The sequence below is a fragment of the Mirounga angustirostris genome, unplaced genomic scaffold (assembly GCF_029215605.1).
Source record: "Mirounga angustirostris isolate CCGP_5_RB_7025 unplaced genomic scaffold, mMirAng1.0.hap1 SCAF_16, whole genome shotgun sequence".
Taxonomy (NCBI): Eukaryota; Metazoa; Chordata; class Mammalia; order Carnivora; family Phocidae; genus Mirounga; species Mirounga angustirostris.
The window spans coordinates 17,871,697-17,890,143 of NW_026991724.1; the positions used below are offsets into that span (position 1 = coordinate 17,871,697).

Below are 18,447 nucleotides of genomic sequence, written 5' to 3' on the forward strand. Positions count from 1 at the left end.
AGGGGGAGCAGCAGAGGGAGAGGGAGAAGCAGGCTCTCTGCTCGGGGCTTGATCCCAAAACCCTGGGATCATGATGAGTCGAAGGCCAACGCTTAACCGACTGAGCCACCCAGGCACCCCTGGAGTGATAAAAATGTTCTAATATTGACTGTGGTGATGATTACCCTACTCTGTAAATATACTAAAAACAATGAATGGTACGCTTTAAATGGGTGAATTGTATGGTATGTGAATTACAACCTAATAAAGCAGTTATGAAAATATATATAGAACACATATTATCAAAAAAAAGAACACATATTATCTATATTTTATCACAATTAAAACTTTTGTAGAAGTTAAAAACATGTTTCTTATCTAAGAAAATCATAAACAAATGCTATCACCTAACACTTAACTAATATTTAACATTTTCATATATATCTTTGTCTACATGGGTATATTTTTTATATAGCTGTGGGTCACAGTATTTCGGAGGTTGTACTGGTTGTTGTTTTTTTTAAGGTTTTATTTATTTGAGAGAGACAGCCTGAGCAGGGGTGGGAGGGAGAGGAAGCAGCAGACTCCTCACTGAGCAGGGAGCCCAACATGGCAGGACCCCAAGATCATGACCTGAGCCAAAGACAGACACTTTTTTTTTTTTAAGATTTTATTTATTCATTTGAGAGAGAGAGAGAGAGAACACAAGCAGGGGGAGAGGCTGAGGGAGAGGGAGAAGCAGGCTCCCTGCTGAGGTGGGAGCCCAATGTGGGGCTTGATCCTAGGACTGGAGATCCATGACCTGGAGATCATGATCATGAGTCGAAGGCAGACGCTTAACCATCTGAGCCACCCAGGCACCCCCGAAGACAGACACTTACCTGACTGAGCCACTCAAGTGCCCCTGTTAACAGTATTCTTAAAAAAAAAAAAAAAAAAAAAACACAAAAAAACCCCCAAAAGCCCCCACTTTGGCTAGTTTCCAAGTCATTACGTCTCCACCAAGAGTAACCACTATTCTGACTTCTAATAGCCTAGCTTTGTTTTGCCTGTATAACATACAACTTGTCTTTCAATGTTTTTTTTTTTTTTATTGAGGCTTATAAAAAGTTCCTAAGCAATTTTCAAGGCCATGTCTTAAAAGGTCAAGAGTCAATGATCATAGCTATTTCCTGTTATTTTGATAAATAATATAGCTTTGAACAGCTCTATACATAGAGCTTTTTCTCTTTTGAATTTCTCTCCAGGAATAAATACCTAAAGGTGCAGTTACTAGATCACAGGGTACCCATTTTTAGCACTTCTACTATGAAGAGACATTTGTTTCAAAAGACTTGTTTTAATATGCAACATGGGAAGGACATGAATATCAGTTTTACTTTAGTTTCTCCAACCAGGATGTTATCTTTTAATTTTCATATAATTTAGAGTAAAAATGGTTCTGTATGAAATACAATGTTTCTAGGCTGCAAAAAACAGAAAATCCATTTGAAAGTAGCTGAAGGGAGGGAGGGTATTTTCCAACATAACAAGAGGTCCAAAGGTAAGGCAGTTCCAGAACTGGTTATTTCATCAGTTCAACAAGGTCACTGATAAATCAATTTATTTCTATATTTCCATTTTGCCACTTTTGGGGGTGCTAACTTTGTGCTGTTCACTTTCAACCACATATGTGTATTTTGTCCTAAACCAGAAGCAACGATCATTCATTTAAACAAATTTTTTTAAAGATTTTATTTAGGGCACCTGGGTGGCTCAGTTGGTTAAGCAACTGCCTTCGGCTCAGGTCAAGATCCTGGAGTCCCAGGATCGAGTCCGCATCGGGCTCCCTGCTCAGCAGGGAGTCTGCTTCTCCCTCTGACCCTCCCCTCTCTCATGTGCTTTCTCTCTCTCAAATAAATAAATACAATCTTTTTTTTTTAAAAAAAGATTTTATTTATTGGGGCTCCTGGGTGGTTCAATCGTTAAGCGTCTGCCTTTGGCTCAGGTCATGATGCCAGGGTCCTGGGATCAGGCCAGGCATCCGGCTCCCTGCTCAGCAGGAGCCTGCTTCTCCCTATCCCATTCCCCCTGCTTGTGTTCCCTCTCTAGCTGTCTCTCTCTGTGTCAAATAAATAAATAAAATCTTAAAAAAAAAAAAAAGATTTTATTTATTTTGTCAAAGAGAGAGAGAGAAAACACGAGCACAAGCGAGGCGGCGGGGGGGGGGGGGTGCGGAAGGCAGAGAGAGAAGCAGGTTCCCTGCCGAACAAGGAGCCAGATGCAGACTTGATCCCCCGACCCTGTGATCGTCATGACCTGAGCCGAAGATAGACGCTTAACCAATTGAGCCACCCCGGCATCCCTAAAAAATATTTTCTGAGTAGCTGCTATGTAACAGGCATGTTCTAGACACTGAAAACACAAGAGTAAACAAAACAAAGCCCCATCCTCACAGAGCTTCCATTCTACCGTGAAATAAAAGAAAATGTCATTTTAAATGGAGTCTGGAGGCCAGCAGGGGGAGCTCTCACACCCTCCAAGTCTCCCTCAATTGCAGCCCGAACAGGAAGAGATGAACACCGCAAGTGAACACCAGTTTACCACCACAAGAAAGAGAAAGAAAAGTTTTTCTCCTCCCCCAGGCAACAGCCTAGCCAATGAGAGACTGTCACAACTTGGCCAAAGAAAAGCCACTATACTTTGAGCTCCAAGGAACGCCAATGGACTTTTTGATTAAAACAGCCCAACTCCGGGTGCCTGGGTGGCTCAGATGGTTAAGCATCTGCCTTCGGCTCAGGTCATGATCCCAGGGTCCTAGGATCGAGTCCCGCATCGGGCTCCCCGCTCAGCGGGGAGCCTGCCTCTCTCTCTCTCTCTCTCTCTGTCTCTTATGAATAAATAAATAAATAATCTTTTTAAATAAATAAATAAATAAATAGTAATAATAAAACAGCCCAACTCCTCCACTTTCCTCTATAAAAGAGCTTTCTATTCTTTTGTTCTCAGATTTGCCTATGGTTTTGCCATAGCTTGCTTGTCTCAAATCACAATTTTCTGCTATTCCAAATAAACCCATTTTAGCTGGTAAAATAACTGACAGTTATTTTTAAGGTTAACACCAGTAACACTTCAGGTAGTAATACTTGCTATAAGGAAAAATAAAATCGGGTAAGGGAAATAGAAGTGAAAGAAGGAGCAAAGTTAATTTAGATAAGGGGGTAAGGAAAGGATTTTCTCCAATATCTGAGGAGATACCAAAAGGATAAGAGGAACTGAACTATACAGAAATCTATGGGAGAAACACTGCAGGTAGAGGAAATAGTGAGTGCAAAGTCCTAAAGACACAGAATTTTTGGATTTTATGAGAAAAAGCAAGAAGGCCAATGGGAAAAGAACTGAGTGAGGGGGTAGAGTAAGGGCTGGGGGTGGAAGGACTAGTAAAGCAAGGCTTCACAGACCATTAGAACAACTGATTTTTATTATGAGATGAGAAACCACTGGAGGATTGTAAGCAAAGGAGTGTCATAATCTGATATATAATAACCTGACATATATTTAAGAGACTATTGTAATAATCTAGGTACAAAATAATGGAGCATAGGACCTGGGTGGTGGTAGGCTGTAAAAGTAGAAAGAGCAGTAAGAAGTGAGGTGGGTTTTTTTGTTTTGTTTTGTTCGTAAGGTAAAGCTGACAGAACTTGGACTGGATGTGAGAAACACAGGAGAGTCAAGGATGACCCCAAGGTCTGGGGGCTGAACTATAATAAGAACAGTATTTATAATTACTGAAATAAAGAAGAAGAAATTTAGGAGCTAGGAAATCAAAAATTCTACTTTGGACATATAAAATGTGAGATGCCAATAAGCTCTCCAAGTGGAAATACCAAGTAGATAGTTTTATATGAAGTCTCAGGTTTACCACATGGATTTGGGAGTCATTAATGTACAGATAGTATTTAAGGCTATTAAGACCAGAACAGAGAGGGGTGCCTGGGTGGCTCAGCAGGTTAAGCATCTGCCTTTGGCTCAGGTCATGATCCCGGAATCCTGGGATCAAGCCCCACATTGGGCTCCCTGCTCAGTGGGGAGTCTGTTTCTCCCTGTGACCCTACCCCCTCTCATGCTCTCTCTTCTCTCTCTCAAATAAATAAAACCTGGAAAAAAAAAAAAAAAAAAGACCAAAACAGAGGAAAAGGGAGTAAGTGCAGATGGAGAAGAAAGCAGGCAAGTGAGGCATAGGAGATCCCAAAGTTTAGGGATCAAGGAGACAAAGAAAAATGAGGAGAGGAGGGACAGTCACTGAAATGGAAGAAAATCCAAAAAAGTGTGACTTCCAGAAACCAAGTGCTCATTTATTCAACTATTTATAATGTCAATACTATTTTCTAGGAACTGTTCCAGATGCTACGTATATAAATAGTAAATAAGTAAATATATAAATAGTAAATAAGACATGCATGGTCCCTGCCCTCAAGAAGTGTACAGTCTCAGGGGAGATTGACAAAAACACAAATTAAACATTGTAACTACTACTAAATGGTAGAAATTTCAGAGACTAAAGAAGGAACCTACTTTACAGAGAGTACAGGGACAGCGTACCACCTTTTTGAGAAGGTGGCATATAAGCTAAAACCTGAAAGATGAATAGGAACCAGCAAGCAATGAAAATGAGGTGAGTGTGGGCAGGCTCAGGTAGAGAAGGCAATAGCTCCAACACAAGGGGATGGTATAAGCAGTCAGATAAGACCTTGGTTTCTCTGAGGAAGTGAAAGGCCCAATATGTGGCTCGAGCCAACAACAGAAGGGGGAGAACTGAAAAGAAGCAAAATCTAGAAAGATCATGGTAATGTGTGAATTTTATTCTAAAGATAATGGAAACCATAAGAGAGTTTTAAAAGGAGAGAGACACGATCTCTATTTTATTTGAGAATAACTTTGACTACTACATATCTAGTACCTAGTAAATCCCTGACGCTTATTAAGTCTATAGTAATGTATTTGTTAAAGTTGTCATAAATGTCTTACAGCACTGCAGAGATCTGAATACAAAATTTGGGAGAGTGCTGTTTTATCTTCTTCCGAAGTGTCACCAAAGCCCAAGTGCTGGAAATGATATGAGCAGCTACTACAATCTCTCTATAATAAATAGTTCTAGGGGGCGCCTGGGTGGCTCAGTTGGTTAAGCGTCTGCCTTCGGCTCAGGTCATCACCCCAGGGTCCTGGGATCGAGTCCCACATCGGTCTCCCTGCTCAGCGGAAAGCCTGCTTCTCCCTCTGCCTCTCCGCCGGCTTGTGCTCTCTCTCTCAAATAAATAAATAAAATATTTTTAAAAAATAAATAAAGTAAATAAATAGTTCTAGCTCCAGATTTCCAACTCTACAGTTCTCAAATTCATGGTGCTTCAGAAACTCTGTATCTCAAGACTTATTTGCTCTATGTTCCTTGAGCCATTAGGAGGTCACACAGAGGCATGCAGTAATCTGTAAATGTCTTAAACACCGGAGAGCAAGGGTTGGCAAAATACAGCCCATGGGCCAAACCTGGTCTCCACCTGTTTCTGTATAGCCTACAAGCTAAGAAACATTTCAAACGGTTGGGGGGGAAAAAAAAAGTAATACTGTTACATGGCACAAAATGATGTTAAATTCAAATTATGGTGTCCACAAATAAAGTTTTACTGGAACACATCCATATCGATTTGTTTATGTATGATCTATGGTTACTCTCACACAACAAGGGTGGAGCTGAGCAGCTGTGAGATAACTGTTTCCCATTGGTACTTGGTCCACTAACAAACTGCAGTGACACAGTTCTACCTGGACATAATTCTGAATGCAATGCATATTGACATATTGCAACAATGTTTTAAATTTACCAGTACACACCTATCAAATCAAAATAGGACAGAGAAAAGTGGACTTCCAATCTAAGTCACACTTCCCGGGCACACTGGAGTGTAGGTCATTTTGCTATCAAATTAAATGGCATATTATGTTTACCATCAATGACATTATGGCTGTGCTATAATACCCTATACATCAGCAATACCGCAGTAAATTCATCACAACAGCCCAACTCACAGGAAAATAAAAGAAAATTTAGAAAAACAACAACAACAAAACAGAATACCTTATCATAGCAGGATTTCTTTACCAAAAAAAAAAAAAAAGAATAAAAATGAGGTTGCAACCAAAGAAAGCTTCTGGATGGCTCATGTGTTAGCCAAGCACAGCAAACCATCTTCTAATGGTGATTTATTTAAATTGTTTGATTGCAGGGGCGCCTGGGTGGCTCAGTCGTTAAGGGTCTGCCTTCTGCTGAGGTCATGGTCCCAGGGTCCTGGGATCAAGGCCCGCATTGGGCTCCCTGCTCCGCGGGAAGCCTGCTTCTCCCTCTCCCACTCCCCCTGCTTGTGTTCCCTCTCTCACTGTGTCTCTGTTAAATAAATAAAATCTTTAAAAATAAATAAAAAATAGTTTGACTGCAGCAAGTGAAGAAACTTGCTCAGAGAAAATAAACTTGTATTAGCCTTTCAGCAAGTATGGCTGATTGAAAAATTGAGAACACTGGTAACATCAACAGGCAATTACAAAACAGGGCAAATGGTTTCAAGTGGTTTTCCTTGGCTCCTGATGTATAACAAGATGTTACAGATTATGTTCAATTACTATTTAAGAGTCAAAGTGAAATTTAAAGTAACTAAAGAATTAGCCTCTATGAATAGTCTGCATGGAACAACTTCAGGCAAGAACATTTTTTAAAAGGTTGAGAAAACAATAGCTTAGTACAATCTAAATGGACGCTGTTAAGATGTATAACTGGTGTTGGTAAAAATATGAGAATACTATGATAATAATATGATCAACTGTACACCACCAAATTAGACAATCTACAAGAAATGAGCAAATTCTTACAAACACATAAAATTACCAAAATTGACTCAGAAGAAATAGGAAAATCTCAACAGACATACATCAAGTAAAGAGATTCAATCAGTAGCCAAAAAATCTCCCAACAAAAAAAAGTCCAAAACTAAATGGCTTCACTGGTGAATTCTACCTAACACTGAGAGAACATTCCCTGAGGCCTGTATTACCGATACCAAAGCAAGACAAAGATACAAGAATACTACAGACCAGGGCGCCTGGGTGGCTCAGTTGGTTAAGCAACTGCCTTCGGCTCAGGACATGATCCTGGAGTCCCGGGATCGAGTCCCGCGTCGGGCTCCCTGCCTGGCGGGGAGTCTGCTGCTCCCTCTGATCCTCCCCCTCTCATGCTTTCTGTCTCCCATTCTCTCTCAGATAAATAAATAAAATCTTAAAAAAAAAAAAAAAAGAATACTACAGACCAACATCCCTTATGAATACAGACACAAAAATCCTCAACAAAATAATAGCAAACCAAACTTTTTTTTTTAAGATTTTATTTTTATTTAGTTGACAGAGAGAGACACAGCGAGAGAGGGAACACAAGCAGGGGGAGTGGGAGAGGGAGAAGCAGGCTTCCCGCAGAGCAGGGAGCCCGATGTGGGACTCGATCCCAGGACCCTGGGATCATGACCTAAGCCGAAGGCAGACGCCTAACGACTGAGCCACCCAGACGCCCCCAAACCAAATTGTTTTTTAAAGATTTATTTATTTGAGAGAGACAGAGATAGTGACAGAGAGCACAAGTGGGAGGAGAGGGAGAAGCAGCTCAGACTCCTAGACAGATTCTAATATTCTTTCCCATTTCTTATATTTTTCTCTTTGCTTAACTCTTTGGAGAATTTCTTCAGCTTGATCTTCCAGTTCTTCTTTGAGCCTTCCATTCATTATTTTAATTTCTAGGAGCTCTTATTTCTTTTTTCTTTTCTTTTTTTTTTTAAGAGAGAGAGCATGGATGCACATCGGGGAGGAAGGGGCAGAGGAAGAGAAAGAATCCATGCAGGGCTCGATCTCACGACCCTGAGGTCGTGACCTGAGCCGAAATCAAGAGTCTGACACTCATCCGACTGAGCTACCCAGGCACCCTTCATCTTTTTATAAAAACACATGTTCTTGTTTCAAGGTTACAATATCTTGTTTTTTTCTCTGAGGTTACTGAGGGTAGGTTTTGTTTTTATTTTTGAGGTTTCCATCTTGCTGCACAGCCTTTTCCCTCCACTTCTCTTTTTGTCTCTAAGGTTGAAGCTTTTCTTAGATGTTCGATGATCTGTGGCTATCTGTTTATTTTTTTTAAATGAGGCACCAAAACCTTAATGGCAGTTATGTGATCACTACTGGCACTTGCTAACTTGTAGGCCTCACCGGAGTTTTACTAGGTTACCTTGTGATGTCATTAACTGTAGGTCTTTTAGGCTAATCAGATTTCCAAAAGAACAATCTCTTCTATTGCCTGCAGAGTATAAGCACATTGTACTGTGAGCCAGGGAGAGAAGAGTATTGGGGGTTTTAATATGCAAGTTTTAGAGACACTTTAATTTTGTCAACTATTTTCAGTATGGTTAGCCTGGTCCTTAGTTGTGCTGTTTTACCTCTTGAGAATCTCCAGTGTTCTGCCCAGAGAGATGGTCATCCAGTAGTGTGAAGTGAGTAGTGTGAAGTGAGGCAGTGTGGGAAATTGGGAAGGTTAGTGACTCATTAAACAAACGTTGTGCCAATCTTGTTTTCATTTTTGCCTTCACCAAAAGTACCTGGTAGTTGATGTCCTGAGTGTTTCTGGAGTTCTTTGTTGGAAATTAGTTTTCACAGTTTTCAGATGCTAAATCAGCTACCATGTGTCCTGCAATGCACCTTCTAAAAGTTTTGTTGCCATGGCTTCATCTTCTGTGCTTTTTGTTCTTGTGAGTTTACACCCGTAGAAAATATCCTTTTCCAATCATTTAGTGGAAACTGAGTAGGGAATGGGCAAATGTATGTCTTCAGTCCTCTTTCTGGAAGTTCTTTCAATCTGTTTGTTTTTATTGAGGTAAAATTTACACAACATGCAGTTAACCATTTTAAAGTATACAATTAACTATTTTAAAGTATACAATTAAGTGGTATTTAGTATATTTACAATGTTGTGCAACCGCCAGCTCTCTTTAGTTTCAAAACTTTTTCATCACCCCTTAAAAACACCCCATACCCGTTAAGAAATCACTCCCCATTTCCTTCTCCCCGCATCCTCTGGTCACCTCTAATCTTTCTGTCTCTTTGATTTGCCTATTCTAGACACATCATATAAAAGGCATCATTAAATATGTGATCTTTTTTTAATCTGGTTTCTTTCCCTTACTGTAATGTTTTCTATGTTAATCGAGGTTACAGCATCTTTGAATACTTTGCTTCTTTTTATGGCTTCCATTGTTTGTATGCACCATAATTTGCTTCCCCCATTCATCCACTGATGGACATTTGGATTGTTTCTACCTCTTGCCTATTAATGAATAATGTTGCTGTAAACATTTGTGTACAAGCTTCTATGAAGACAGTATATTTGCATTTTCTTGGGTATATACCTAGAGGGGGATTTACAAGGTCTTACGCTAATTCTGTGTTTAACTTTTCTGAGGCATTGTCAAACTGTTTTTCCACAATAACTACACCACTTTTCATTGCCACCACTTATATATGAGGGTTCCCATTTCTCCACATCCTCACCAACATTTATTATTATTATTTTTTTAATTAAAGCCATCCTGGGATGCATGGGTGGCTCAGTTTGTTAAGCGTCCGACTCTTGATTTCGGCTCAGGTCATGATCTCAGGGTCATGAGAAAGAGCTCCATGTCGGGCTCTGCACTTAGCGGGGAGTCTGCTTGAGATTCTCTCTCCCTCTGCTTCCTGCCCCAAATAAATAAAATCTTAGGGGAAAAAAAAAAAAACATCCAAGTGGGTATGAAGTGGTATCTCACTGTGGTTCTGATTTACTTTTCTTTAATGACCACTACTGAACATCTTTTTTTCTTATCTTTCTTTTTATTTAAAAATATTTATGTATGGGGGCACCTGGGTGGCTCTGTCACTAAGCGTCCGCCTTCGGCCCAGGTCATGATCCCAGAATCCTGGGATCGAGGCCCACATTGGGCTCCCTGCTCAGCGGGAAGCCTGCTTCTCCCTCTCCACTCCCCCTGCTTGTGTTCCCTCTCTCAGTGTGTCTCTCTCAAATAAATAAATAAAATCTTTAAAAATATATATATTTATGTACGTATGTATGTATGTACTTGAGTATGTAGGCAGGCTCCATGCCCAGTGTGGAGCCCAGTGTGGAGCCTGACGTGGGGCCTGAATCCACAATCCTGAGATCAAAACCTGAGCCAAGATCAAGAGTCGGTCACTCAATCGACTGAGCTACCCCGGTGCCCCTTAAACATCTTTTCTTGTGCTTGTTGGCAATTTATATATCTTCTTTGGAGAAATGTCTATTCAGTTCCTTTGCCCATTTTTAAAATTGGGTTGTCTTTTTGTTTTTGAACTGTAAGAGTTTTTTTGTTTTTTTTTTTTTAAAAGATTTTATTTATTTGACAGAGAGAGACACAGCGAGAGAGGGAACACAAGCAGGGAGAGTGGGAGAGGGAGAAGCAGGCCTCCCACAGAGCAGGGAGCCCGACGCGGGGCTCGATCCCAGGACCCTGGGATCATGACCTGAGCCAAAGGCAGACGCTTAACGACTGAGCCACCCAGGCGCCCCAAACTGTAAGAGTTCTTTATATATTCTGGATACTCAAACTTTTATCAGACATATGATTTGCAAATACTTTCTTCCAAATACTTTCTTCCATTTTCTGGGTTGTTTTTTTTTCCTCTCTCAATTTTCAGATTTTTTTCTTTTTTAATAGTTTTGTTAGTTTTTTAGGTTTTACATATAAGTGAAATCATATGGTATTTGTCTTTCTCTGTCTTTTTTCACTGAGCATACTACCCTCTAGGTCCACGCATGTTGTTACAGGTGGCAAGATTTCATTCTTTTCATTTTTTTTTAAATTTTATTTACTTATTTGAGAGCGAGTGAGCGAGCGAGAAAGCACAAGAGAGAGGAGGGTCAGAGGGAGAAGCAGGCTCCCCGCTGAGCAGGGAGCCCATGTGGGGCTAGATCCCAGGACTCCGGGATCATTACCCGAGCTGAAGGCAGAAGCTTAACCAACTGAGCCACCCAGGTGCCCCAAGATTTCATTTTTTTTTTTTTTAAAGATTTTATTTATTTATTTGAGAGAGAGAGAATGAGAGAGAGAGAACACCTGAGAGGGGATAGGGTCTGAGGACGAAGCAGACTCCCTGCCAAGCAGGAAGCCCGATGCGGGACTCGATCCAGGGACTCCAGGATCATGACCTGAGCCGAAGGCAGTCGCTTAACCAACTGAGCCACCCAGGCGCCTGGTTTCATTCTTTTTTATGGCTGAGTAAGGGTTGTCCTTATTTTCTTTATAGTATCTTTTGATGCATAAAAGTTAATTTTTTTAAGTATTTTTTTTTAAATTTTATTTATTTAATTGAGAGAGAAACAGAGAAAGTGAGAGAGAGCACAGTGGGGTGAGGGGCAGAGGGAGAAGCAGACTCCCCGCCAAGCAGAGAGCCCGATGTGGGGCTTGATCCCAGGACCCTAGGATCATGACCTGAGCCACAGGCAGACGCTTAACTGACTGAGCCACCCAGGCGTCCCAACAAAAGTTAATTTTTATGAAGTCCATTTCATCCAATTTTTCTTTTGTTGCTCCTGCTTTTAATAACAAATCTAAGAATCTTTTGCCAAATCCAAGGTCATGGTATGTATACACCTACGTGTTCTTCTAAGAGTTTTATGGTTTTTTAGCTCTTAAATTGAGGTCATTGATCTATTTCAAGTTAATTTGTGTATATGGTGTGAGGTGGGGTTCAACTTCATACTTTTGTATGTGGTTATCCAGTTGTCCCAGTGCCATTTGTTGAAGGAACTATTCTTTTTCCATTTAATTATTTTAGCACCCTTGTCAAAAAATAATTGGCCAAAAAAAAAAAAAAATTAATTGGCCATAGGGGTGCCAGGGTGGCTCATCAGTTAAGTGTCTGCCTCAGCTCAGGTCATGATCCCAGGGTGCTGGGATCAAGCCCAGCACCAGGCTCCCTGCTCAGCAGGGACCCTGCTTCTCCCTCTCCCTCTGCCTGCCGCTACCCCTGCTTGTGCGAACTCTCTCTCTCGGTCAAATAAATAAAATCTTTTTAAAAAATTAATTTGACATAGATATTTCAGGTTTATTTCTGGACGCACTTACGTTCTATTAGTCTATATGTTTATCCTTACACCAGTATCACACTGTTTTGATTACTGTTGCTTTGTAGTAAGTTTTTGAATTATGAAGCGGGAGTCTTCTTGCTTTTTCCTTTTCAATATTGTTCTGGCTGTTCTGGGCCCCTTTCAGTTCCATATAAATTTGAGGATTGGTTTTCTCATTTCTTCTGCAGAAAAATCCATTGAAATTTTGGTACAGACTGCATTGACTAGATTGCTTTGTGGAATATTTTAGTGTTAACAATATTAAATCTTCCAATCCATGAACAAGGGAATTCTTACCACTTAGTTTTTTAATTTCTATCAGCATTATTTTGCAGTTATTAGTTGTGCAGGTCTTCTACCTCTTTGGTTAAATTTATTCCTAAATATTGTATTCTTTTGGAGGCTGATGTAAATAGAATTATTTTACTTTTTTTTAAAAAAGATTTTATTTTTTGACACAGAGAGAGAGAAAGAGAACACAAGCAGGGTGAGCAGCTGGCAGAGGGAGAGAGAGAAGCAGGGAGCCCACTGCGGGGCTCGATCACAGGACCCTGGAATCATGACCTGAGCCGAAGGCAGACGCTCAACCGATTGAGCCACCCAGGCGTCCCTTAATTTACTTTTTGTATTGTTCCTTGTTGGTGTATGGAAGCATAACTGAATTTTATGTGTTGATAGTCTACCTTACAACTTTCCTTAATTTGTTTATTAGTTCTAATTGTGTTTTGTGGGTTCTATGGGATTTTCTATATATAGAATCATGCCATCTGCAAAGAGAGAGTTTTACTTCTTCCTTTCCAATTTGGATGCCTTTTATTTCTTTTTATTGCATAACTGCTCTGGCTAGGACTCCCAGTACAATGTTGAATAGCAGTGGTGAAAGTGGCATCTTTGTCTTATTCTTGGTCTTAGGGAGAAAGCTTAAAATTTTTCACCATTAAGTATGATGTTAGTTATGGGGTTTTCATAAATCCCTTGATCATTTTAAGGAAGTTCCCTTCTATTCCTAGTTTGCTGGATTTTTTCTTTTATCATGAAAAAGTACTGAATTCTGTTAAATGTTTTTCTGTGTCAATTCAGATGATCCTCCATTCTAGTACTATGGTAATTAATTTTCATATGTTGAATGACCCTTGCATTCCTGCCCTAAATTCCATTTGGTTTTTTTAATATGCTGTTAAATTTGGTTTGCTAGGGCAGCTCGGTGGTTCAGTCGGTAAGCATCTGTCTTTGGCTCAGGTCATGATCCCGGGCTCCTGGGATCAAGCCCCACATCAGGCTCCTTGCTCAGCAGGGAGTCCGCTTCTCCCTCTCCCTCTGCCTGCTGCTCCCCCTGCTTGTGCTCTCTCTCTGTCAAAATAAATAAATAAAATCTTTAAAAAAAGAAGCAATATGTTAGAATGAATGTGGAATTTCACACAGGTACTCAATTATACTATATCCCACCAAAGCAGAAAGAAACACTTCCTGGGTTTGTTTTTTTTTTTTTAAGATTTTATTTATTTATTTATTTGAGATAGAGAGTGAGAGAGAGCACGGGCGGGCGGGCAGGCAGGCAGAGGGAGAGGGAGAAGCAGGCTCCCCACTGAGCAGGGAGCTGGACTCAGGGCTCAATCCCAGGACCCTGGGGTCATAACCTGAGCCAAAGGCAGCTGCTTAACCAACTGAGCCACCCAGGTGCCCCAAGAAGAGTTTTAAAAAGCAATAGGATTCCCTTAGGTCCTCTCACTGCTGAAAAATAGTAATAATGAACAATTGTTCAAAGGAATTTTCACCCAAAAAGAAAAAAACAGGAGAATCATTTGGCAACTATCTACCTAGCACTATTATGCTTGATTACAGGGACAAAGTCAATAGTGAAGAAAGATGCTGCCAATAGTGAAGAAAGATGCTTATCATCCACATGTAGGAAAAAATAAGTAAGGTCAACTCACAGTCATCAAAGAGAATGTAGAATATATACTAGTATGATTTTGTTAAAAAAAAAATACCAGAACAATTTAATTTTTTCCTACAATAGCCATTATAGTGGCCTACAAGGAGAAAACAATTAGAAAATCAAATCTACCTAAATTATAATAATAAGCCTTTGTCTGAACCCATCGCATGTGACATTCTCACCAGGGGGCAAGAAATCATGGTAGCAATTAGGTATACATATTGTTGTTTTGGAAACAGTGACCCATAGATATCAACATTTAGATAGCTTGTCCTTTAGTACAACACCAACATTAGTACCTTGTCCTTTTCAAGTTACTTATGAATAACCAATATAACAGTATAAATATATATTCATGTTTCTAAATGTTATATTGGATTAGTATTATTAGTATTTGTATTAATACTTGTATTAACTATAATGGTAATGGCAACTACTATGGAAGACAAAATTCTAAATTACCATGAGAAGCTGTGAGAAAATCTCTTAAAAGCAGAGAAAAAACAGTAGTGCCTGGGTGGCTCAGTCAGCTAAGCATCAACTCTTGGTTTTGGCTCAGGTCATGATCTCAGGGTCGTGAGATGGAGACCCTGTGTTGGGTGCTGGGCTCTGAGCTCAGCACGGAGTCCACTGGGATTCTTTTTTTTTTAGGTTTTATTTATTTTTTTGTAACTTGCACATGCAAAAGTGGGGGAAGGGCAGAGGGAGAAACAGACTCCCCGCTGAGCAGGGAGCCTGATGCGGGACTCGATCCCAGGACCCTGGTGGGATCATGACCTGAGCCAAAGGCAGACACTTAACCCGAATGAGCCACCCAGGCACCCTGCCTGGGATTCTCTCTCTCCCTCTCCCCCTGCCCCTCTGCCACTCTCTAAAATAAATAAATTAATCTTTAAAAAGAAAAAAAAAAAAGAGAAAACAACAAAGTAGTCAAATTATGATTCCAACATTAATACAGACTACAGTAAAACCACACTACACAAATAAAAATAACTTTTTAGAAAGTAGTGTACAATAACACAAGCCCAAGGTGGGGGTGGGGGTGGGGATCAAAAGAGAAAACACAATGGAGAACACTGACTTTGGAGTCAAATACACCACTTAACAGATGCCTTACCTTCATCAAGTTAATTAGTTTGTCAGAGTTTCAATTACCTTATCAGTAAATGAGGATAATATCTATACTGAAAGGTTGTTGTGAGGATTCTAGATAATCTGTATCAATATCTAGCATCATGGGGCGCCTGGGTAGCTCAGTCATTAAAGCGTCTGCCTTCGGCTCAGGTCATGATCCCAGGGTCCTGGGATCGAGCCCCGCATCGGGCTCCCTGCTCGGCAGAGAGCCTGCTTCTCCCTCTCCCACTCTCCCTGCTTGTGTTCCCTCTCTCGCTGTCTCTGTCAAATAAATTAAAAAAAAAAAAAAATCTTAAAAAAAAAAAATCTAGCATCATATCTGGAACATACACCAAATAAATGTTTATATATATAACATATGCATACATATATAACATTTAATAGAACGAAGCAAATCTGGTCCTCAATAATCTGTGTATTACTACTGACTATAATTTTTAAGTCAACAATAGAGTTCCACTACTTAAAACAGCCTATTATCAGAGGATAATAAAAGCTAAACATAAGAACTTTAAAAGTCGTCATCTAATAAACCACATCCATAAGTCCTTTACTACAGTGATATGAATGCTAATCCTTATGCTTCCAATGAGTGTACAAGATGCATGATTTCAGAAAACAGTGTCATGTACTATAGTCCCTCCATTTCTCCCCAAAACAGCATTCTCTTTTACATACCATTTCTTCTCTTAATCCCTTACTACTCTACACTTTACCCCTAGATATCAGGCTACTAATAACAAGGATGACACCTCCCACCAGACTCCTCTCTGTTCTCCATCTCTTAACAGAAGAGATCCTCCATCCTCATCTCTCAAACTTAAGGCTGGTTTCCCTGAGGACACTGCTTCTCTAGAAGTCACTATAGTACACAGCTGCTTATTCACCAATTCTCAAATGTGTACTCTGGGGCCGAAAGAGCCAGCACTCTCTCAGTCTACTCCCACACATGTCTCCCAGCTTTTGCAACATTTCTTACCAGTCTTTGAAAGGTCCACACCATCCAGCTAAATCACCTTCCATCTGGTATTACCATTATCTCATGTCCTCTAGGTCACTGGCATCTGTAACAGGTTTCCTCTACAATCCAAGTCTACTTGACCCTAGGCATCCTCAACATCCAAGTCCTTCATCATCACCTCACTTCAGCACCCAATTCCCAGGAACTTAACTTGGACTTTGACATTGCCTGGACGGACCCATTTAATTCCTTAACCTTAAAATTCTAAAATTCCAGTCTCTTACCACTACCCCTAACTATTCATCACTCTTTTCTCTTACTCCATTATACCACCCACTGTGTTATCTCATCTAGATGCACAATCTCTTAACACTTCCCTTTTCTCTCAATCTTTCACCTCCTGGCTTCACTTACTACCTTATCTAGATTATATCTCAAATTCCATCACTTCAACTGCCTTCTTCCAGGCAGCTCATTGCCATGCACTATTTGACCTTCCATCCCGCAAATTTCAGCCCAGAATCAATCCAATCATTTGTTTTTCTGTTATTATACATAAGCTGTTAAATATTGCTGGGGGAATGGATGGGGCAGTGGTGGGAGGCGGTTATGAAAGGACAACAACCATCCAGACTGGAAGAAACACAAATAACTGAGAACCACTATCTCCTACACCAGCCTCAAAAATACACGATCTCTACAAATGCCTACATTTATCCCTTTAATTTCTTCCTTTCTCAAAAAAAAAAGTGACCCATCTCCCATATAAAGCTATTCTTCCCCATCTGTGCCCTAAATTCCATTCCCCAGTCCCATCGGTTATCTTCTCTTCCATAGCTTCAACCTTCCCCTTCTCACCACCCACTACTTCCTTCAATCTGTCATGACACTTCCTTTAAAAAGCTTCCCTGAGGAAGCTGAGTTCTTCTCTAGGTCTTCACTCTTCTTCATCTAAAATACTGTTTTGAGACGGGGCAATTTTGATCCCCAGATTGCCAATTTTGATCTGGAGGCGTTTTTGGTTGTGACAGATGAAGGGGTACTATTGGCACACAGCAAGTGGGGCCAGAGATGCTGCAATGCACAACTCAGCTCCCCAAAACAAAGAATTATCCAGTCTAAAATGTCAATAGTACCAAGGCTGAGAGACCTTGCTCTAAAAACTAAATTTTTAGGGGACCCTAGGTGGCTCAGTCCGTTAAGTGCCAGACTCTTGATTCTGGCTTAGGTCAAGATCTCAGAGTCGTGAGATTGAGCCCAGTGACAGGCTCCATGGAGCCTGCTTAAGATTCCCTCTGTCCCTCTCCCTCTGCCCCCACCATAAAAAAATAGGGGCACCTGAGTGGCTTAGTCAGTTAATCGTCCGACTCTTGATTTCCGCTCAGGTCATGATCTCAGGGTTGTGAGATCAAGCCTGGTGTCAGGCTCTATGCCCAGGCATGGAGCCTGCTTAAGATTCTCTCTCTGCTGGGGCGCCTGGATGGCGCAGTCCACTAAGTAGCGACTCTTGTTTTCAGCACAGGCTGTGATCTTGGGGTTGTGGGATGGAGCCCCACATCAGCCTCCAAGTTCAGCATGGTGGGCGGGGGGGAAGCACAGAGGGAGAGGGAGAAGCAGACTCCCTGCTGAGCAAGGAACCTGCTGAGGGACTTGATCCCAGGACCCTGGGATCATGACCTGAGACAAAGGCAGACGCTTAACCAACTGACCCACCCAGGTACCCCAATAAATAAATCTTAAAAAAAAAAAAGTTTCTCTCTCCCGCTCCCTCTGCCCTTCCCCCCACTAAAATAAATAAAAATAAATAAAAATAAATCTTTAGAAAAAGTCATGTACAGTTATTGTCTCCACTTCCTCATTTTTCAATGTTATCTGGCTTCAGGTCTCATCGATACACTGAAACAACTCAATACAGTATGCACTTTCATCCATTTCCCTGAAGAAGTAGATATTAACAACTCCTTCTTCTTAAAGTCCTCTACTTGAAAAGCAACAATAAAGACATGAAAGCAGAAAATAAATGAAACAGAAAATAGAGAAAAATCAATGAAACCAAAATATGATGCTTTGAGAAGACCAAGTGAACTAAAACCTTAGGTTCACACAAAAGCCCGTGTGTAATTCTACAGAATTATTCATAACTGCCTAAATCAGGAGGAACCAAGATGTCTTTCAACAGATGAATGTATAAACTAACTCTGGTACATCCAGAATGGAATACTTTATAGTGATTAAAAA

General features: G+C 40.5%; 1 protein-coding gene across 8 annotated transcripts in view; it reads right to left on the reverse strand.

Moving 5' to 3' along the window:
- The window catches only part of NFATC3 (nuclear factor of activated T cells 3), a 121,172-nt gene that overhangs the window by 79,824 nt on the left and 22,901 nt on the right, over window positions 1-18,447 (reverse strand). The window lies entirely within an intron of this gene.